We start from the raw sequence: 23,906 nt of genomic DNA on the forward strand, positions 1-23,906 counted from the left end.
AGTTGGAAAAATCACTCGGGTGGGACTGGAACCCACGACCGGCTTTCTTGTGCTGACGTCTTACCACTCGACCACTGAGCTAACGGGCTTGGTTGCCTTTTTTTAATCTGATGTACATAGCAGTGGGTACCGCATATAACTATTCACAAGATGGAATTGTAACGGTTGCGAATTCATTTGCAGGAAGTTATTACCAACTAAAGAAGGATGAATGATGCAAAATTATTTTGATACAGATCTGTTTCAAGCATTAGAAAACACTAGCAAGGAAAGTGGTGAAACAGTTGCCAAGCAACTAGGCATCCAGTCTTACGGAGTCTCCATGACAACGCTGGAGGAAGTCTTCTTGAAACTGAACGACGAGGAGGCAGAGGACAAAGTGGAAGGGGGCGACCAGAATGCAACAGGTAATTACCATGGCAACCAGTAACAAATAAGAATTAGTCTTGTCTTTCGTTTTGGTTTGTGTAATGATTTTTTTTTTTTTAATTTTAAACAGTTTAATTTCTGCGCGATGCCCTAGTGGTTCGCAAGGTTTGCAGAATCTCAGTGTTAATTTCGGCGAAATTAAAAAAATCCTTTCCAATATTGATATTTATGAGGTCTCAGGAGAGCTCAGCTCAGTATTACTACTTGCAAATGCCTGGCTTCTGACAAGCACCTTATGAACCTTAGGCCAAAAAGAAATATTTCTGCTTCCGGTTTCCCTACCTACCCTATTCTGACAGCCCCTACCCTAATTTTTTGTATGGAAAAAATGAAAAAAACAAAAAGACCTCAAACCATCAAGTTCAGTCATCAGTCTCAACCAAACTTGAAAGGAGCTTCATGGAGAGAGGCCGACATTAAAAAAATCCTTTCCAATGTGGATATTTATGAGGTCTCTGGAGAGCTCAGCTCAGTATTACTAATGACTATGCTAGTCCGGTGTCTCACCCAAACTCCCCATTCCACCCATACTCCCCATTCAACTGCTAACTGGTACCTGCTGGTAGGATGATCACTGAAAATTGCCCTTGCTGTAAACTGCTTGTACATGTATACAAACTGCCAGGATACCACGTGGATTGCGCAAGTTTTACTTGCAGTATTTTGAAAAATTTAAATTTGGCTCTGAATGTAACATCAGTAAGATGAAATTGTCCATATTGTCATGCTGTTGATTTATTCCCCTCTTTCCAGACACCACCCCAATCACCGGAAACGCCGGTGCCAACTACAACACTGCAGGAGATACCAGTGAGTCCATGTCGCTGAATGTGGAGCACCTCATCACCGGTCCCCTGCAGCCCAACAGTTACCAGATGCGAGGCCTGTGCACGCTGCTTTTTAAGCAGATGTTGCGTGATCCTGCGGTAAGTTAGTGGTGATGGGTTAAATAGTGTCATGAATGGCGTACTTTTCTGAAGAAAAGAATGAAGAAAAGTTTGATATATAGTTGTACACAAAGCTATAGAGACACTACTGTTCTGCCTTGAATGACATCACGTTTTGGCTCATGAATATGGACATTTTCAATAGCCTAAAAACTAAAATGTTGAAATTTCTCCATTTTAGTGCTACAAAGAAGGTGGAAAGTCATATTAACATGGCATATAAAGATGTGATATTTCTAAGCATGCAGATTTATGCAATCCCTTCGTGAAAAAATCGTTGTCATCGATGCCGAAACGTCAGTACTGGTTACCGGTAAAGCTGACCTTCAAGTCGCGAAGAAATCGTTCGAAAACGTCTCCAAATCTATGTATTTATATCAATTTCTAGGAATTTACGTTGTTATTTCACGAGTAGTTGAACACTTATATCATCTAAGTATATTCCGAATTTCAGCTTAATCTGTTGTTGCAAATGCTAGTGTTACACCTTGAACTGTATCCTAGGAAAATTTTGACGAGAATATTTTGCCGACCAAACCCACATGCACGATTTTCAGCAAGGATCCTGTAGCGCCCTAGGCTCTATGGTTGACTGATTTCGGCTTTTGCAACACAATGACGAAGCACATATTAGCATATTCATTAGCGTCACTCGGTGTGGGTCTCGGTATCGACCAATTGAAGCCGGCAAAAAGGGTGATATTTATCAATTAATAACTTGCGAACGAGGCTGTTCTCCATATTTTTACTGCACACCATAATGGATAGGAACCTTTTCAATATTTGTGAGGCTTGAAAAGATTGACAGATATTGCAAACACCAGTGTTACAACTTTCAAAAATGCTCGTAGCTAGGCCTATTTTTCCAATTACAACGAAAAGTAATGAACATATCACAACAATTTTTAGCACATGCTTGTAATATTATAAGGGAAATAAATCCTGAAAGTTGCATGAAGATAAGATTTTGCCCCCGACAACGTGAACGGTCTGTGTGCATGTAGTTTCATTCAAAATAAAGTGCTACGTAACCTTTAAAAATCGCCCTTCACAACCACACGGCTGTATTTCACCAAAATTTATTGTTTCTCTTTTTTTGGTTTTTGTTTGTCATCTCCTGCAGACCTACGTCACACGGCTCGTCTTCCCGATCATTTACATCACTCTCTCTGTCGTCCTGGCTACCACCATTAATTTTGGCACGGGCCAGGTGCAGGACCCCACCAGCCTGACCCTTGACCCCGGCATGTACTTGCAGTCTGATCCCCCGTCTTCCCTGACCTCCCTCAGCCCACTGCTCTACCAGGATAACGTGGCAACGGGCGGGGGTAAGTCAGAGAAAATAAAACTAAATATTAACCCCAACGTACCTGAATCCATCAAAATCCACTCACCTGGTTTGGAGGATTTTGGGTGATTCAGGATACTTCCATATTGAAAAAGTTGGGGATTTTGATGGATTCAGGACAGTAAGCCTAGCAGTACTGCAGGATTTTGATGGATTGAGGATACCGCTCTATTGAGCAGTTGGGGGACTTTGATGGATTCAGGATCTCAACAGTTAAACTCCTTGGCTATTTGGTGTGTACAAGGTATATGTACTTCATTGGTGGATTCTGATGAACTCATTGGTAGATTCTGATTGACTCAGGACACCAACATTTTTTGCATGACAAAATTGGTGGAGTTTGGCGGTTTCAGGATGCTTTCTAGTAAAAGTGTTCAAGGTTTTAGGGTTAACAAAACAAAAAGACACTTTCTTCTTTCTCTTGCGCCCAAAGTTTTTTTATTTCTATGTGAGGACCCTCCCAATAACCATCATCAGAACCGTCTATACCTGGCACTAGGGGGCGCTATCGTTGAAATAATCCCAGAATCTCGCGACTGAATGTTTTCTGCCTCCAGACTTTTTACGCGTTCACCATCACGAGGACACATAACCCCAATATTTCACAATCTCCACTGGTTACCTGTCAATAAGCGCATCATCTTCAAAACACTTCTTGTAACGTACAAATGCATCGACGGCTCGTCACCATCGTACCTTCGCGAGATTCAACCCTATCAACCACCGCGCACCCTGCGCTCTGGCTCAGCACTGTTGCTAAAGACTCCTGTCATTCACACCAAAACGTATGGACATTGGTCCTTCACACACTTATCCGCTACTCTCTGGAACTCTCTCCCACAACCCATCAAAACTGCAAGAACTGAAAATGAGTTCAAAACTGCACTGAAGACAAACCTATTTAACATTTAATTATTTATATAAGAACCATTTATTATTATTTTTATAAGTAATGGTACCATTAAGGAGACACGTTATCGTAATTTCTTCGCTTGATGGGAGACATCGGTCATTAGGGAGACATTTTCATGTCTCCCTAATGTCACAGCCCCCCTTTAGAGGCACAATTTTACCGTCGCAATTAGATTATATTTGTTGCTCGTGGTCTAATTAGTAAACATACCGAAATTCGCGAAAAAAGGACAAGGGAATATTGGGTTAGGGCACATTTAAGTTTGAAGAATTTTGCGCACAAGTCTATGGGGATGTCTCCCAAATGTCCGATCCCGGGTAATACTTATTATTATTGTTATTACATGTAGTTCTTCTCTTGCTTGAACCAAACGTTGTCTGAAATCAACACCCCTCATGTTGCAACTCTATACAGCTCTTTGTCAAAAGAGTATGTGGAATTACAGAGTCATTCAGTGGGTGGCATGGGTGGCTTGTGCGTAAAGCGCTCGCCTCTCACCAAGGTGACCACGGTTCGAATCCTGGCCGCGGATCACATGTGAGTAGAGTTGTGCGTTGGGTCTCTCCTGTGCCACGAGGGTTTTTCTCTGGGCCCTCTGGTTTTCCTCCCTCCGGAAAAATCAAACACTTTCGATCTCAGGCTGTGCTCCGTGGTCATATATGGGTCGATGTGGCCGGCAGCCATAGGCGCCTTTACGTGCCAGCGGCCCGACCACGTTGTAGCCGCGTCCTTCGCAATTCAGCATACCAGCTGCGAGTAAGGATGATAAGCCTCCCAAATTATTATTATTATTATTATTATTATAGTAATGGCTTTTTGTGAACCCCATGAATCTTTATCAAAAATTGTACGTGTTCCAGATGTCTAACATGCCTTAACCTTTTCATTACCACATTGTTTATTGACTTGGCTCTCCCCAGAACCAAATTGTTTGCTCAGTCATGCGGAAATCACCAGAGCGTGAACAAAATGACCACAAGTCCAAAACTCACTTTTTTCAGCCCAGATTTTCACTGCCAAGGAGTGATTTAAATCATAGGTGTTGTGTGTGAAGTTTGTTCCTTGAACCTTACTCTTGTATGTGATGTAAAAATGTAGTCCATATGTGTAAATATAAGAAAGTTATGCCTGTTTGTTCATCTGGTTCCATTTATCAAACTGCAAGCCATTTTACCACATGACCAAATGGCACTCCATACCTCAATTTGTGCGTGGATACTTCTGAAGCACTTTTCTCATTTTTTCACTACGAATAAACTACACCATTAGAACGATCCGAAAACACTCTTACAGCTGGTATATGGTTGATGTATGGACGGCCAAACATATCAACATGTCACCTTTCTGAAAAGTAGTAAATATATCTGTGTTGAGGGTGTTCTGTGTGTGGTTTCCTGGTCGACTAAAGTCGCCCATGGGAACCAGCAGGGGGGTTCTTCTTGTCGACAAAAGTCGCCCATGGTAAGGAAAGGGTTAAATGTACCGGTATGTTCCTCAACAGATATCCAGTTGTTATTGGACCAGTTGAAGCGCATGGGCCTGCAATACACCTCAATCCCAGACATGAGTAATATGAGTGCCGTAGCTCCGCACAGCATGGCTACAGTAGTCAACAGCCTGGAAACAAATGTGAGTCAAAACCATAGAGCTATATTAAATTAATAGAGCGCTAACTCTTCATTCTTGCGCGCGGAGACGCTTTGAAGCTGTCCTTGGCACAGACATGTTGAATTCATGTGCGTGTTTGTGGAACATAATCAAAATAGATGGATTGAATTTTAAAAGTGTACTCTACATGCAACGCGCAAGTAGAACAACTCCAGCGCGTCATGACGGTTCAAAAAACGTCATGGCGAAAAGCATCTGCAGCGTAGGGCCCTGGGACGCGCACACGTTGCGCTGTTTGCGTAGAGCAAAATGAAACGCTCGTTTGCTGATTGTGCGTTTCGGTTCCGGGCGTATTGGCTTCGATGATGCGCCGGAATGGAATAGAAACGCAGATATGCAAATAGCCGTACAAAAGCCGTACAAAATTTTGAGCTTTCCATAGGTTTGTGCACAAACATGGATGCGCCCATCCGGGCATTAATTTGTACATCGAGTTAGCGCTCTAGTAATTTAATATAGCTCTATGGTCAAAACACAAACCTCGATATTTTCTCTACAGTGCATGCCCCTCCACCGACCTCAACCCCATGTCTAACATGGATTTGGTGGACAGTGATAAAGACAGAGATAAGACTGTAGGTCCATTAAGCGTTGGTGGGGAGTGTGGCCTAGTGGTTAGGGTTCCTGACTCATGATCAGAGGGTCAGGGGTTCAAATCCAGCTGCTGGTCATATGTTGCGTCCTTGGGCAAGCCACTTCACCCCCACTTGCCTCTCTCCACCCAGGAGTGTAAATGGTACCAGCATAAGCTGGGGAGCAACCTGCGATGGACTATCATCCCATCCAGGGGGGATAGAAATATTCTCAGTTGTTTCATGCTATTGAAACCGGAGAAAAACGCCGGCCTGATGGGTGCTCATGACAGACTTTACTTTTTTTTACCATTAAGCGTTAACGCTTCATTCTTTTGCATAAAATACTTTTGGATGTGTCCTAGCCAACAATAGTTGTCAAAAGATAGAAAAATGGGTTTCATTTTTATTAACTTATTCACTGTAATGAAAGGTTTGAGGACAATTTTTTTGTGTGTGAACACTTTTGAAAATCTGAAGAGCTTGATGAAATCAAGCATGCCCAGGGACATCGTGTGAATCTTACCAGTAATCGGTATATATTGACTTCCAGGGTGATGCGGACTTCCTAGCACTGTACAACGACACGGCCCAGCATTCCCTGCCCATCCTGTTGAACGTCCTCAACAAAGCGCTGGTTGCTGTAGCGGCAGACACCCTCGTGAACCTGACGGTGGCCAACCACCCGTTCCCCTCCCGCGCCTCAAGCTACGGCTTCAACTCGGGCTTCTTCCTGTATTTATTCCTGGCCATGGCGTTCTCGTTTGTGCCCATTGGTTACACCACCAACATCGTCAAAGAGAAACAGGTAATATGCAAGCCGGAGAGAGTTCTCAAATTACTGATACTCAAAATAGTAAATTGCAACATAAACAAAACTCTGCAGCCAGACTTGTCACCAGGACTCGCACATGTAAATGTCAGGACCATTGTTTTAGTGAAGTTCTGGGGCCAATTTCACGGCGCTGCTTAACACAAAAATTTGCTTAGCACAAAAAAAGACTGGCTTATAAAAGCAGGTTACCAGCCAAAACTCCACGTGATGTATATTGCCCGTGATTAGTATTCACCTGTTGTTTGCTTAGCCTGAAAATCACATGGAGTTTTGGATGGTAACCTGCTTTTATAAGCCAGACTTTTTTTGTGCTAAGCAAATGTTTGTGCTTAGCAGCGCCGTGAAATTGGGCCCTGCATGCAGCACTTTCAAAATCTAGGATATGAAAGCCCAATTCATAACCTTTCTCTTTGTACAAGAATCATTTAAATCACTCATGTACTTTTCAAGTTACGGAGTTTTAAATACAACTACCGTTTTAAAGCTCTGTCCACAGATTACAAAAAGGTGTGTGTTCCTTCAGCAAAATGAAAACAATTCACACACAACCCTATGTGATTCGTTTTCAATTTGCTGAAAGAACACTGAACTTTTTTTTGATCCCTGGACAGAACCTTAAAACAGTGGTTGTGTTTAAAGCTCCGTAACTTGAAAAGTACATGAGTGATTGGAATGATTCTTGTACTAAAGAAAACTTATGAATTTGGCTTTCATATCCTAGATTTTTAAAGTGCTACATGCAGAACTTCACTAAAACAATGGCCCCAACATTTGGGTTTCGTTTTTTCTTTATTCACCCTGTACATCACCCAAGTTTGTTTTTTCCTCACAAACAGGAGAAAGTGCGCACCCAGCTACGCGTGTCCGGGGTCACTACGGCTAACTACTGGGGCTCCCATCTACTGATTGACACCTTTCAAATGTACTTCATCTCGGTGTGTTCCGTCATCGTCATTCTCGCCGTCAGCGCGGCCACCGGCGGATCCTCGCTGTCAACGGGCGGTGGCATCTTCATGTACATCGTCTTCATGCTCATCTTCTCGCCGCTGTTGGTCGTGTTCTCCTACTGTGTGGCTTTCCTCTTCGAGGACTACAAGACGTGTCAGTCGACCGCTCAGTTCATCTTCTTCTATGTGAGTTTGCTGGGTGCCCCCCCCCCCCCCGCCCCACCAACAACAAAGAGATTCTGTTTAATAATGTGTATTCTCAGTCATCAAGTATTATTCATAAATACCTCAGACAGTTGAGCTATTCCTATTGGTCGAGAGCCCGTCACGTGGCGGTCTTAAACGGATGATAAAGACATGGCTAGCTGGTCTTAAACACTTTTCCAGTGTCACAATAAAATGTGGACTCCTGAAAATCCAGTGCCTCTTACCGTTTCATTGGTTGAACGTTCACAATCCTCACGTAGGCATGCGCAACACTACCAGCGAGTCAGAATTTTATAGTTCTAAATTCAAAATGCAACGCCCCAGGTGCGTTCTGCGCGACATTGCGCAGAACATGCTACGCGCACGTCAATGTCCATAAAAGGGTTGTTTACATCTTACTCGCCAGCTGAACCTTCCATTATTTTGCTAGAGGGATGTTTCAAAAAGCATGAAGTGAACTTGTTGAACAAAATCAGGATTTTATGATCGAATTATTTGATATTTTTTTACCGAAAAGGTATTTATGAATGGGAATAAATATGTGCTCGGTCGGTATTTATCACTCTGTTTAAGACCGCTTAGAGTCTGGGTGCTGATAATTACCCTCGCCTCCGGTTCGGGTAATTATCAGCACCCAGACTCTAAGTGGTCTTAAACAGAGTGATAAAAACCTCCGGAGCACACATTTATTCCCATAGTAAAATAACAAATCAGAATCTGAAACTTACAATTTTGCGACTTGCTTCATAACAAATCCAAGTCTGGAGCTTTTTTTCTTTTGCACCTTGCGATGTTGCATCCGCAACCGTCGCGTCTCAAAGAGAGCAGTGATATATGTATGTGGAGCATTCTGGCAAAATGAGACAGAACTGGGCAGGGATCGAAATGAATGTTTCCAGATATTAGGAAAGAAAATAAAATTCTCCTAACATTCCGTTGACAAATTAGGGTAGTTTAAAGTTTAAAAGTGTTGAGAAAAAGGCCCGAGTTTAGTAGTAGCGAAAATGAAAGATGCCATTTTGTTTTCCTTAAGCACAGTTTTATTCCTCAATTTTTATACTATTTCTTTGAAACATGTGTAGTAAACGTATCAACAATTACAAATATCAATAATTCTGAAAACCGTCTCCACAGGGCAATTTCGTCTCCACAGGGCAATTTCTGTAGATGAATACGTCTCCACAAGGTTTTCACGAAATAGATATATAGATTTTACTCAATAACTAGGAATTTCCAAGTATGTCGATCCGTTGCAAATGGTAGAGTTTTAGAAAAGGGATATTAAGTCTGAATTTCAGCCAAGGAAATTAATTCTGGTTAAAATAAGAGCATTTTGAAACTGTGCTTTCAAACTTGAAAACTTTTGTACACGAGAACAAAGAAATGTCTCAACAAGGATACAAATTTCAGTATGTGTGTGCTTCTCAAGTGTGCATGGACTAAAATCTTAAAACTTGACATTTTGATATATTTTTTTCCTCTCAAGGTTGCCATCTTGTTAGCGGTTCCCACCATCGCCCTTGATTTCACCGGTAACCCTGTTCCTGCTGGTGCCCTGCATTTGATCTTCACCATTCTCTTCCCTCCGTGCAGCATCTTTGGGACGCTGTACTACATCGATAAGGTATTAAAAGAAGAATAATAATAATTCATGAATACTACGACAGTTTACCCATTCCATGGGCGTCAATCGGTGGGGGACTGGGGGACAAGTCCCCCCCCCCCCCCCCCCCACACACACACTTTTTAAAGTGGGGGGGTATCATATCGTTTGTCTCCCCCCCCCCCACTTTCCCCCCCCCCCCTCCAAAAACATGTAGCCCACATATTATTCTATAGCTCAGAATAGCTGATTCAATTACTCCAAACTTAAAAATGATGTTTAAATTGTGATCTTTTGCTAAAAAAATGCCTTAAAGTGGTCAGAAATTGCCTCAGATCGCACCACAGAGCATCTAGAATCCAAAATTTTTCCCCGAACCCCAAGCCGTAAGGGCTTTGCGCTCGCATTAGTTCCGTTCAACGAAAGTCCCCCCCCCCCCCCCACTTTTGAAAAGTGATTGACGTCCTTGAACCATTCCCATTGGTCGAGAGCCCGTCACGTAGCCGGTCTTAAATGGATTTATAAAGACATGGCTGGCTGGCCTTAAACACTTTTCCAGTGTCACATGAAATTCGGACTCCTATGAAATCTGGTGCCTTTAACCTTCTAATTGGTTGAACGTTCACAACCCTCACGTAGGCATGTGCAATGCTACCAGTGAGTCAGTATTTCATAGTCTTAAATTCACAGCGCACTCACCACAGCTGCATCTGTGCATCATTAGTCTTTTCTTCTCCATAAAGGATTTGTTTACGTCCTACTCGCGAGCTGGACACTCTGTTATACAGCAGTTTTGATTTTTTAACCAAAAAGGTATTTATGAATGGGTTTGTCGAGGGTAATTATCAGCATTCCAGACTCCAACCAGTCTTAAACATAGTGTTTAACACCTCCCAAGCACATATTTATTCCCTTGTAAAAATTATAGAGAGGAATTCGTTAAGTAAATTTGATGAGCAAAATCATTGGAAATTTGTAATTTGTTATTTATTTTGACTTTTTAACATAAAGGTATATGTGACCTATTCTCTCAAAATCAGACTTTTCTGGGCATAAGGTCAAAAAATGAGATTTTTGCATATTGTTGAAATATGTACATTTTCCTTTTAATAGGTGGTTTAATTTTTGAAACCAGTCATTCCTGGCCAAAGTTATGCTATTTTGAAGTTTATCGTGTTGAAAAGTAGAAAACGGAGAAAATGGCAGTTAAAGTTTGGGGTCTATTTTAAGACCTGTTTCAAGTAACATTTCTTTAACTGATATGCCTAAACAAATCACCAAAAATACTATATTTAGAGTTCAAATTAGGGTTTCAAACTTTTATAGTATATTTCAGACATGTTCAGGATTACAAATATGCAGAAATTAGAAAATCGTAAAAAAATCATCCCCAACAGCATTTTTTTGCCTTTCAATTTCAACCTCTGCCCAGAAGCGTCTGCTTTTGACAGAACAGGTCATATATATGAATGGGAATAACTATGTGCCTGGCTGGTTTAACATGCAAGAGAGTATGTTTAAAAACGCCTTGGGGGCCTGGATATCAATAATGGTCTGATCTGAAGGCGAGGGACGTTATCAGCTACCAGGCCCTGGCCAAACACTTATTTATTCCATAAAAAAAAGGAATGTGGCTCAGGGGGGAAAAAAGACATCCTACCACAAAGTAGCGATATGTATCCTATCTAATCTTTTGTTTGCATTGTTCCATTCCAACAGATCTATCAAGTTGCACTTGTTACGCAGACATTGGATCAACTTTCCTTCGGAGACTACTTTGCGTTTGACAAGGTCGTCGTGCCGTCGTTGATCTGTGTGAGTAAAAGTCATTATTGCGAGCCAAAACAAAAACAACAAAACAACAAAATTGGCTTGAACCGTCTTTGTTTTTTTTGAGGTTTCAGTAATCAGGCATTAGATTCCTTTATTTCGTCTTTTTTATTTTAATTTTATTTCTCTCTGGGAATGGCCAACCGTCGTTGGAAAAAAAAACTGACTTCTCTTTCAAAAACTGCCCTCCATTGACCAAATTTAGTTGGTCCACATTTTGTTTGCAATCGGTTACAAACCAGTGAGTAGTCGAAAGCTGGCCAGTCTGATTCCCTGGCCTGACAATTCCCCGATGCCTGTATATTGTTTCATTCCGTCTGAAGCGTCGAGTCAGGGAGCCAGACTACAGGACGCAGTGTCCCTTTAATGACTGTCATATTGTTTATGAACATAAACAGTAATGAGAAAAGGTAATTGTGTTCAAAGTGAGAACGTAACTTACTCCGAAAGACAGATGTTGTTCTTAAAATTGCCCTGATGATGATTTGTTGTGTTTCTTCTTTTTGACAGCTGCTGATCGCCCTCGTGCTTGTTTTCTTTGAGCTGCGATTTTTGGAGATCTTTTCCACAGGGGGTAACCTGAGAGACACTTTTATTTGCAGGTAAAAATTGTCAGTACTAAAGTACCTTTTATAATATTGGATGGCTTCGAGGGGGATACCAGAATATATTGCCCGGCTATAACAGTGTTACAAGTCAAAGGTGGTCAAGGTTTAGGTGGTACGAGGTTTATCTCAAGGTTGTACAAGGTTTACTTCAAGGTTTTACAAGCTTTACCTCAAGGTTGTACAAAGTTTACTTCAAGGTTGTACAAGGTTTGCATTCAGGTTGTGCAAGGTTACCTCGACGTTGTACAAGGTTTACCCCGAGGTTGTACAAGGTTTACCCCAAGGTTGTATGAGTTAATGTGAGGTTTTACTGGGAACCTCGGAGTTGTACGAGGTTTACCTTGAGGTTGTAGAAGGTTTACCTGCAGGTTGTATGAGGTTTGCCACGAGGTTTATCTCGAGGTTGTACGAGGGTTACCTTGAGGTTGAACGAGGTTTATCTAGAGGTTGTTCAAGGTTATGTGAGGTTTAACTGGGATCCTCGCAAAGACTGGAATGCACATCCAATTTTTTTCTTCCATTTTTTTTCTCTCTGCAGCCAGGGGAAGGTAGGATCAGTGGTTCCAAACAACGACCACATCCCTGACGAGGATAGCGACGTCAAAGCTGAGCGGGAGAAAGTGCAGACCATCTTTTCCCAACGTGAACATCCTGAGGTAAGCCGTTTCATCACATATGGAATCAGGAATCTTTTCGATTCTTGGTTTATTCTCGTAACTAATTCAGGAATGTGTGAACCTACCGTAAAGTAAACGATCTAAAATTTGAAATTTTTGAATGTGCACCTTGAAGTTGAGACAAATTCCTGCAACTTTTCTCCTTTCTTGTCCCTGTCTCAGAAATGCGCAGTAGCGGCCGCCGGCATCCGCAAGGAGTTCCAGAAGAGAAGCGGTGGTTGTTGCAGCAAGGAGAAAGCTTCCCCGATCAACGTGGCCGTCCGTAACCTGACGCTCAGCGTGAACGAAGGGGAAGTGTTTGGCCTACTGGGACCCAACGGAGCTGGTAAAACCACTTCCATGAACGTCATCGCAGCTGATACTAAAGCTACTAGAGGACAGGTCGGCTTTTTGTTTCATTGATATTTTGTTGTTGTTGTTGTTGTTGCTAAAGTTGCTATCCCCATGCTCTTTAACAAATTATACTATTTTTTAAGCTGTTGGAGGAGATTCTGCAAGCCATTTTGGTGTTGGTCGGTCGGTCAGTCCCCGAAATTTGACCACAAATATTTTACCAAACTCGAATATAGCATGGGGAATAAAACTTGGACCCTAACCCCCTTGAGTGCTTTACTAGGAACCTTCCTCACTCCTGCAATTTCAAACACGATATGGTAAACTCTGCACCCAAACTGTTGGACTCTGATTGTTGGTGGTATGCCTGACTCCATGTCAAGCATAATCAGGTTACTGGTACAGGACTCACTCCAACAGATTCCAACAAACCCTGGTGTTGGAGTTTGACTGGATGGGGATTGTTAGGGTTTCTAGAAAATATACTACTTTTACTGAAGCAAAAAAGTGTCTTTACATTTTGTTTTAAGCATTTATCATTTTTTTTATCTACCCCAGATCCAAATTTCTGGCTATGACATCACGTCATCCCTGAGTGACGCCTTCCATTGCATGGGTTCTGTCCCCAACACGATCCACTGTACGAGAACATCACCATGCGCGAGCACATCGAGATGTACGGGCTGCTCAAAGGCATCCAACCCAAAGATGTCAAGGCCATTGCCGATCAGTAAGTGTCTCTTGGAATGGGAAAGGGGGGGTCAAAATTGCACATAAAAACTAGTCTAGGGGTTAGACGTTGCATGGTTTGATATGCGATAACCCGCCGCCACGAGAGGGCGCTATCACGACCTACCAACATCACCCACGGACTTGTCAGTAGCAACGTCTAGGCCAATTCCTATTGGTTGTGTAATGCGACTGAAAATTGACTGTAATTTGCCTGCAGAAGTCGCACATGCGCACTAGTTTCCCCCATTTTTCGGGGGAAGATTTCAGGAGATACCCTAGATGTTGCTACTGACAAGTCCGTGGGCGATATTGGTTGATAGTGATAGCGCCCTCTCACAGCGGCTGATTATCACTGCGGCGGGTTATCGCGTATCAAACCCTGCAACATCTAGCCCCTAGACTACATAAAAGCCTGAGCAAGCCTCTGTAAAACTGGTTCCCCAAAATTCCGTTCAATCGATTACAAATGTCTATTCACCGGAAATCTGGTTATGCATATCGTCAGGGTTTTCACGAAGTGACAAATATCTAGAAAAGTCGATAATTTTTCAATTTTGAGTTTTGTCGGCCATTTTTTACATTTGACACAAAGAGCAATTTGACCAGGTTCAAACGTTTGACAAAATCCTTAACTTCATGTTTTTTTGTTTTCACTAAGTGACCAAAAGTCACCTTGTTAGCAGGGCCGGAGGGATCATGCAATGTTCCACACGCGTCGGGATGGGAGTGGATGCGTGCCCGCGAACGATGTTGAAAAAGATCAGGCAGGCGCATACTTTCGTATGACGCGTAAAAACAATTTCTCACAACATTTTATGATTTGTCACGAAGTGAAAAGACTGTGCACAAAGTAATGAGAAAAATAGTAAAGGCCTCCGCTTATTACTGTTTTCACAAAGTGTAAAAGAGTTTGTATTAATGAATTACTGTTTAATTAAGAAAGACTTTTAACAAACAAATAAGAATTAGTAAGAACAAAGCATATGTTATTTGACACTGCAAAACTGTCCCAAATCATTTCCAATATGGATATTTACGAGGTCTCTGGAGAGCTCAGCTCAGGATGACTCTAACATATGTTAGTCCGGTGTCTCACCCAAACTCTCCATTCAACTGAGAACTGGTACCTGCCGGGTGGACAATGAAGGCCGTCACTGAAAATTGTCCTTACTAACTGCCTGTACATGTACATGCATACAAACTGGCTGGATGCCAGGGGGATCGCGCAAGTTTACTTGTAGTATTTTTTGCATTTTGCTTCACTATGGCCTGTGCCCAGTTCCATCTCATTTTGCCAGAACGCCTCACAATTGTCAAAATCAGTGATTAGCCCTGTGTTATCTTGTTTGTATTGTTTATAGTTACATGGCAGCGTTGAAGATCTCAGAGCATGCAGATAAGAAGTCTCAGAAGCTCTCAGGAGGGACCAAAAGAAAGGTATGTCTGAGGTCCAATGGCTCTGTGCGTGACCTATAGAGGGCAGTGCACTTGTCTTTGATGACTCTGTTATCAAATAGAACTGGATTTTGTATGACATCATTGAACAAGCGTTTTCATAAAAAAAAGGTCTTGATCTGAAAGAGTACCACCAGCGTAACTATCTGTTTATTAATAAAAAAATTACAAAAGAAGAGTCTGTCATGAGCCAATATCGCCCATCAGGCCGGCGTTTGTCTCTAGTTTCCTTGGCATGAAATGATTTGAGTATATTTCTATTCCCCCTGGACAGGATGCTAGTCCATCGCAGGTTACTCCCCAGCTAATACTATGAAATATGGACTCATTGGTAGTATTTTGCATGACTAAGTGAAGATAATTAGGAGAGTGACGGGTCACGTGAGAGGGTTTAACCAATAATAGGGTAAAGGAGTCAGATTTTCATAGGAGTCCGACACCAGTACAGATTTATACTTCTGGTTGGAGAGAGACAAGTGGGGGTGAGGCGGCTTGCCCAAGGACACAGCATATGGCCAGCAGCTGGATTTGAACCCTGACCCTCTGATCATGAGTCACGAACCCTAACTACTAGGCCACATTCCCCATGTAAAATCTGTAAATTGTAATACCTATATAATGTATAAAGCTAGAATATTTTTGTTTTGGCATGGATTGGTTTTGCAGCTGTGTTTTGCTCTCAGCATGCTGGGAAGGCCCAAGATAGTCCTGATGGATGAGCCTTCAACTGGCATGGATCCTAGCTCCAAGAGATTCGTCTGGTAAGTTGACCGAATCAGAATTTAAATGTCGGGTAGATCATTTGTAACTTGTGCATTTTTTTTTTCGTTTGAAACAACAAAAGCCCTCAAAATCTAAAGTGAGGCATCCCTTGCCTCATTGTGATGACTGGCCAGTGTATTGTTTTAAATAGGCTGCCATTTCAGTGTACGAATTTGACATGGAAAGCCCTAATTTTATCCTTGGAAAGTCGTGGATAAGTCGTGGAATTTCAGTTAAAGATTTCTGTGGGAACCCCGAATTTGAAAATGTACCATGGGAAACATTGCACAACTTTGAACCAAAGATGGCATTCTGGAGGTAAGAGGTTCAAATCCTACTCCATTCAATTTCTGTCTTTTGCTGATCGGCAAATAATATGCAGTAAGTTGACTCTAGCGGGATGTGAACCTGCACCTCCTGTACAACAGACAACATTCCGGAGGTCACAGATTCAAATCCGTTTCTAGTCAATAGATCTAAGACCTTATGACGTCACGCTTTGTTTACATGAGCGCTTTCCTATAAAAGCGCACATGTAAACAAAGCCTGACATCATTTCTCTCAATTAGTCAATTTCTCTCTCTCTCTCTAGCTAAATCTCCCAGAGATTTTCAGTTAATGAGCTGCAGCAGAATTTGAACCATCAACCGTGATGGTACTCTATCACGATCAAAGACATTTTCTGGAGGTCAAATTATCAATCAAACTCTCAAATTCTGTTGAAATTTCATGATTGATTTGTGATTTCACTTGTGAAATGAATGGCAGTTCTTGTGATATTTATACAAGCTGTGAGCAAGAATTGTGTTTAGTAAATCACTCTTTTGTCCTGACAGGAACACTATCATATCGAGTTTCCGTGACGACCGAGGCGCCATCTTGACGACGCATTCCATGGAGGAGGCAGACGCGGTGTGCTCTCGCGTTGGAATCATGGTTTCTGGACAGTTGAAGTGAGTGAGGCTGCTGCCAAATTAAAAAAAGTACCCTATTGAGGCCATTTTCGTCTTGTGACTTATGATTGACTTGTGATGACTTATGATTGACTTGTGATGTCCGCTGACCTATCACAACTACCTTGCCTACAACACTGTTGTCTTGTGAACTCAGTTTCATGATGCATGTTGTAGCGTAACGAAAGTATCGTTATTCATATTCATTCATATTCATATTTATTTCCACTTAATCATTTTGAAGGGAAACGGTTTAAACAATAATTTAGATAACAGGATAAGATTAAGCGGTGGGCTTCTCCAAAAAGCAAGCTTGTCAAGTGGAGAAGTCCATTATGTGTAGAAAAAAATATATATTAAATACATTTGTACCTTTAACTTAACTACACAATGGAGTTTAAGTTACACAAACACACATATACAAGGGACCAACACAAACAGGACAAGACAAAACAAATCAAGTACAATCAGAACCTACATGGGAAATTATTAGAAGAATATGTTCACAGCAAATAATAAGTAAAACTAAAATTAAGCATTAAGCATTATTGCAACTTTCCATAAGCAGAGACTTTAGCTTCTTCTTAAATAAAGGCCTACTGTTGACAATTCTAAGAGTTTGATTTAATGAGTTCCAAAATTTGGGGCCCTGATAATGAATGAAGTTTTTAGCTTTAGCAGTACGTATGTGTGGGATATGGAAATCCCTAGACTGTCTGGTATGATGACGATGAATAACGGTATTAGTCTTAAACACCTCTAGTTTCACCTCTAGTAATAATTAACCATCGCATTTTAGGTGTCTCGGTACGACTCAACATCTGAAGGGCAAGTACGGCGGCGGCTACGTCCTAGAAGTCAAGCTGAACCCGGGACCAGCCTACTACTCCATGGATCACACCAGCGGCCGGGCCACCCAGCTCCTGGACGATATGCTGTCGGCGTTGGACGTCACGATCAAGGAAGTGTTCCCCAGCGCTGAGGTCACGGAGACATTCGGGGAGCGGGTCGCTTACAGGGTACCCAGCGACGCCGCCATCTCGCTGTCCACGGTCTTTGCGACCCTAGAAGAAGGTGAATAATCTCTAATTTTGGAGATAAGGGACATTAAAACTACAGTCCATCATTTGTAATTTGTGCATTTTGTTCGTTTGAAGCAACAAAAGAGTTCAAAATCTAATGAAGGATACTGAGCAACTAACCTGATGAAGTTTCAGCTAAGCTTCAGCTGTACATTCCGAGAAAAACAGCATTCAAAGATCTCAATTTCAAATCAAAAGTTACTGAATCATGTTTTGAATTGTTTTGAATTGCAGCTATACACGACGTCGCGCACTGATCTGACGAATTATAACAACCGCGCGCGCGTGCGTCATTCCAATACTTGTGCGCGCTGCGCTGAATAACAAAACGAACTACTAATTTAAATTTTCCAACGGTGCTTCTTAAGAATCACCGTTGGAAATGCCTTCTTTCGTTGATTACTTCAAAATGACAGCTTCCCAGAAAGAATAATTTCACAGGGAGTTTAGTTCCCTTACTATCTTTCAACCAAGTTTGTTTTTCAACAATAATTACGCCAGTTACTTTTCGGATGGCTGCAAATGATGGACTATAGCTTTAACCCTTACCCCACCCGCATCCGACTTTACAAAGCGCAACTCGAGTTGTGACGTGTAACTCGTGACGCATCGTATAATCCATTTCACGAAACTTGCGATGAGTTGAACGCGTCGTAAGTTCCTTGACAACGGCATGGAACACGCCGTAAGTTAAGACGTGTCTGTGGGTCGTCGTAAGTTTATGAAGTGTCTTTTCGAAGCCAGTTTTATGGCATGACAAGTGAAAAAAAGAAGACCAACATAAGTGATAATGTTTGTTAAATCATCTATGTAAATTACTGTTACATACATGTGACTTACCTTGACAATTAAGCAGACAATTCCAGTCAAACAACTGTTTGTTTCGAGCATTGTTTTGTCCACAAATCAACTATTATCGACCGCCATTTTGTTTTCCAATTTGAAACTTTTTTTTTAGAGAAATCCAATGATTCTTTGGTGGTTACTTGACGACTGTTTCCTGTTCAGATACCACAGACATGAAACAGTCACCGTAATATGCTAAAAAGAGTTTTGCCATGCATTGCTGTTACGATGGTAAAATGGTAAATTTTTGGTAAAATGGTTTGTAAGATGCATTGCAGCTAAGATTGATCGCAGGGCTAAGACACATCGTAACTTTACGATGCATCGTAGGTTCGTAGGTTACAATGAGTTTCGTGAAATCAACCCCTGGTCGTTCAAATACTCGGCTGTGGGATTGCAAAACAGCGTAACTCGAAATTTTGAATTTTTGAGATAAGACCACTTCTAGACATATTGAGGGCGCTCTTTACGTTTCCGAAAGTTTGAAAGTCATATGGTGTGTGGTTGTGAAGATATATTCAATATATATATTGAATAAATATATATTGAGCGCCTTCAATATTGACATATTGAAGGCGCTCTTTACGTTTTACTGCAAGTTTGAAAGTCATATGGTGTGTAGTTGTGAAGATATATTCAATTTATATTGAGCGCCCTCAATATTGACATATTGAGGGCGCTCTTTACATTTCTGAAAGTTGAAAGTCATATGGTGTGTGGTTGTGAAGATAGCATGACCTGTCTCCCCCTCCTCTTGAAATTTGTCCAAAGTTTGTTGGTTTTCATGGCAAAACAGACAAACTTTCAATTCAGTGGTAGCTGACTTGAAGATCGTTTGGGGAAAGACAACTTCATTTATATGCCTGCTGGGAGATACGCTCACACAATGAAGTTATCAATTTGTAAAGTATGCTGATAACTTCTTCGTGGAAAATTCTGACGAGGATGTTAAGAATCCTGCAACATATAAACACCCGATGCAATGGGCATATTGCTGATAAACTATTTCCCGGATATTTTATTGAGATCGGTTCCTCAATAGAGAAAGATGAAAAAGAGGATATTTATCTATGTTGTTTTTGTACAACATTTCCACTTGAAAAATCCCATTGGTTCATTGCAGGTAAAGAGACGCTTCACATTGAGGAGTACAGCTTCAGCCAGGCCACTCTAGAACAGGTACAGACAATAATTGTTCTTATTTTATAGAATCCAAAATGGTTCCTAGACAAAAAGTCACTTTAAGCCGATCAATTGAATAAAACAGGGTTGCTGGTGGCTGGTGCGTAAAGTGCGCAACTCTCACCACTGTGGGCTGGGTTCGATTCCCGGCTCGGACCAAATGTGAGTAGAGTTGTGCGTTGATTCTCTCCTGTGCCCAGAGGGTTTTCCCTGGGCTGTCCGGGTTTCATCCCTCCACAAAAATCAACACATGCGATCTGGCTGTGCTCCGTGGTCAGACATGGATCGCATGACGGCAGCCCAAGGCGGTTTAACGCGTATGCCTGCGGCTCGACCACGTTGTAGCTGCGTCCTTTGCAATTCAGCTTCTCAGCTGCGAGTAAAACTGCTTAGCCCCCAAAATTAATATTAAAGCAACAACCCCAAACCCATCAGAATCAATTCCCCCATTTTGGGGATTTCGGTAGACAAGCCATCTGTACCAAGTCCATCCAAATCCACCTATAGTAGTGGTGGTCTTGTGGTTGATTTCAGCAGATTTGGTCCTAATGCCTTATGTGAAGCAGGGTCAGTGATGGATTTGGGCAGAATTGGTCCAGTACTTAATAAAAGACTAGGGATGTAAAGATTTAGCATATCCCCCCCCCCCCCCCCCCCCCCCGCCCACAAAAAAAAGTGAAATGGAAATTGAATTAAAGGTGACCACTGATTGAATTTTTTGTGCGTGTCTTGTTTGTTTATTGTATCAGGTGTTTATTCAGTTTGCTAAGATGCAGCGTAGCGATGAGGAGGAGGCAGACGCCAATCCTTCCCTTCAGCGGATGTTGTCAGGGCTCAGTGTCAGAGAGGCCGGGCAGGTCAATCACGCAGTCACGTTGTCGACGGAGGAAGTCTAATGGAAGCCTTCATGGCCAATGGACTCCGTGCACAAGTACTCCCTCGCTTGGTCACAAGGAGAGAGTTGGGCGGGACTCAAACTAGGGTCCGTCGATGACAGATTTCTCAATAATCAATACATGTATATCCAAACGGTACAACATACTGGCTAAAGACAGCACTTGATACTTGCTTGATACGTGACTCTTACCGCGTGGACAAAAACATCGACAGGACGGCAACCTAAAAGCCAAATTTATAAAATTATAAACTTGAAAATTACACAGGTTATAAAAATGAAATGTACCTGTCATAGTTTCTGATTTCTCCGCGTAATACCCCTCCCCCCCCCCCCAAAAAAAAGGACAGTTTATTCTGAAGACTATGCTACAAATGCAACGCAATCTGTGCTGAGGAGCAAGATTCATAGCGCATGGGCCCAATCTTCATGGACTCTCGCGATACGGACGGAAAGCACTGAAGACTAGGGCCTTTTTGGTTATATGTTAATGCTAATTTACATATTCATGAGCAAAAGTGCGATGTCATTTCAGGCAGAAACCTCTATATTACAGCTGTTTCGGTGTGGATGTGCTAATGCCTATGTGCTCATTGATATGTCCTTTATGCTGTTTTCAGTATAAAAATTTTGCCTTTCAAGTCGGCGTACTAATAGCTGTGACCACTGTCTCTTTGAAATAAACGGCGGCCCCGTTTTTGTACCAAAAATCAGGTGTGATACCTTTATGGTACTTCATTCCTTGACTTCAATAGAACTAACCTTTCTTCCAGAAAAGTTTTTAAATGGAAATGTTTTTATATATATATGTCAATTCAATTTTATGTTCCATTTTTAAGTATTCGTACTTGCACAAGCTTTGCTTTGGGGAAAGATTCTGTTTTTATTGAATGTAAGGCGCTGTGACTTTTTGTGACAATTTGTAAATCCCTGGTCACTCCGGTTGGTTAACAGTTTAATACAGTTTTTTGTTTCCTGTGTTCTCACTTATAGAAGTAATCGTATATCAACTAGAAGTACTTACTTAAACTATCGTGAGATTTTGTTCCATACGAAGTCAGAGGAGTCTTATATTCTCAAGATATAATAATTGTACTGCGTCAAGAATTTGTGTCATTGACTTAAAATCCTGTTTTGTATATTAAGTTTTAATTTTAAGGTTAACAAGAATGAGTTGTAAAAGTCGTGTGATCTATAATTGTACTGTGTCAAGAATTGGTGTCGCAAACTTAAAATCCTGATTTGTATATTTAGTTTTAATTTTAAGGTGAACAAGAATGAGTTGGAAAAAGCTGTGTGATCTATATGGTACCTCTGTCTTTATCCTAAATGATACTTATTGGTATATTCAATATTTATGTTAAACTTGAATCTGTTATATATATATATAGATATATGCACTTATTTCAAATATGTTTATATTGGATAATTATATTAATTTTAAAAATGTATGATGAGAGAATATATTCTTGTAAATATGAGAAAGCCTCATCAGCTCTTGAGCCAGTCAGTAGTTTAATTGTATCAAGCAACCTGAACCCAAATTATGCACAGTGCTTTTTCCATTGTTAATCATGAATGCCAATATGATCTGGGTGAAATTGCTGACTGTTTCCATTTATATTCACTGTTGGAAGATTTGTAAAAATGCAGAGAACTTCAAAAGTAGCTTAGTTAAATCAGTTCTTAAAAAATGTTTGTGACATTTCTTTGCAGTTTAACCATCAGATTTGTGCAACGTTAGTACCAACCAACCGTAGAAATTCATGTCTCTCTTTGATTTTTTTCCTGTCATTTTTTAAGGAGATTTTAGTGGGTTCGTTTCTGTTTGACTTGATGTGTTATATAAAAAAAACATTGTTGCATTTCATTTTGTTTTGGCATTATGGATGGATCATTAGTTTTTAAAAGGTTGCAGCGTCACATTTTGTGACGCACTTCGTAAAGTACTAATTCCAATCGGTGAACAATAATGTACTTTTGATTGGATTGGATCACATGAAATGGCCTTGTTAATGATGTGAAAATGAGCTCAATTATAATGGGCCACGTATTTGTACCAATTGAGGATACTGTAGTTTTGTAAACAATTGTTAATCCAAGGTTTATAATAGAGTAAGTTACATGTTTTTTGTTTATAAATGCAATTGACAATCTTTTATATTTAGATTAAAGGCAAGTTTGCTAAATTGATTCAGTAAACATTTTTTGTTGGAAATAGTAGTTTAGGATACCTCCCTTTGTTCCGTTCAAAAAATGACATTTGCAAATGACTGTCAAATTTTCTAAAATGACATGGGCAGCTCCAAGCAGCCTTTTTTGTATTTAGACTAGGCTTTTGTAATTTTGTAACCCCTTTTAGCACATAAGAGATGTGCGAGTCACATGCACAGCAGAGCTGCTGTGCCATCATCTTACCCTGTATAATTTTCCTCATAAATAAAAAAAACTGTTCTCTTTCTACAAAATATAGCCTGCTGATATTCAATATTTAATATTTGTTACAAACAAATACATTCCAAGGACCATAACACTGACAAGCAGAGATTTGTCGGCTGACATTTAAAAAAAACTGCCATATTTCTTTCTTTTTCTTTTTTTAATAATTCGGCTTGGATTTCTATAATTCAATCCTGTCACTGAACGAAGTTTTTAATTATAAATTAAAAATATTGATGTACTCTGTATATGTGTTGTTCAAAATATTGGGTCTGTACTTCCACCATGAATATTATATATATATATGTTTATACTATTGCTCTAAATATTTTTAAAGAAATTTTAAACTATTTTAGAATTATTTCGTATTGGTACAATCCATCGTAAAAGGTTGAATATAATGAATTTAATGGTGTAGGTCCACAACATTTAGTATGTAATGAAATTTAGAAAGTATTAATTTAGCATGTAATAATATTGAATATTTTGGGATTTATAATATAAGAGGTAAGCAAAGTAAATAATATAGGCCAGTTGCTCATATTTGTTGGTGTTGGAGTGTTTTTTTTTTCAGCCTTAATTATTCCAATAAAAAAACAGTCATCTGTATCTGAACGGTAACCTGTTTTTGTAATTGTGTCTT

At 40.7% G+C, this 23,906-nt stretch overlaps 1 pseudogene; it reads left to right on the forward strand.

The window, feature by feature from the left end:
- The window catches only part of LOC119735530, a 43,381-nt pseudogene extending 19,575 nt beyond the window's left edge, over window positions 1-23,806 (forward strand).
- Window positions 23,807-23,906: the final 100 nt, after the last annotated feature.

Source organism: Patiria miniata, unplaced genomic scaffold, assembly GCF_015706575.1.
Source record: "Patiria miniata isolate m_02_andy unplaced genomic scaffold, ASM1570657v1 HiC_scaffold_29, whole genome shotgun sequence".
Classification (NCBI taxonomy): domain Eukaryota; kingdom Metazoa; phylum Echinodermata; class Asteroidea; order Valvatida; family Asterinidae; genus Patiria; species Patiria miniata.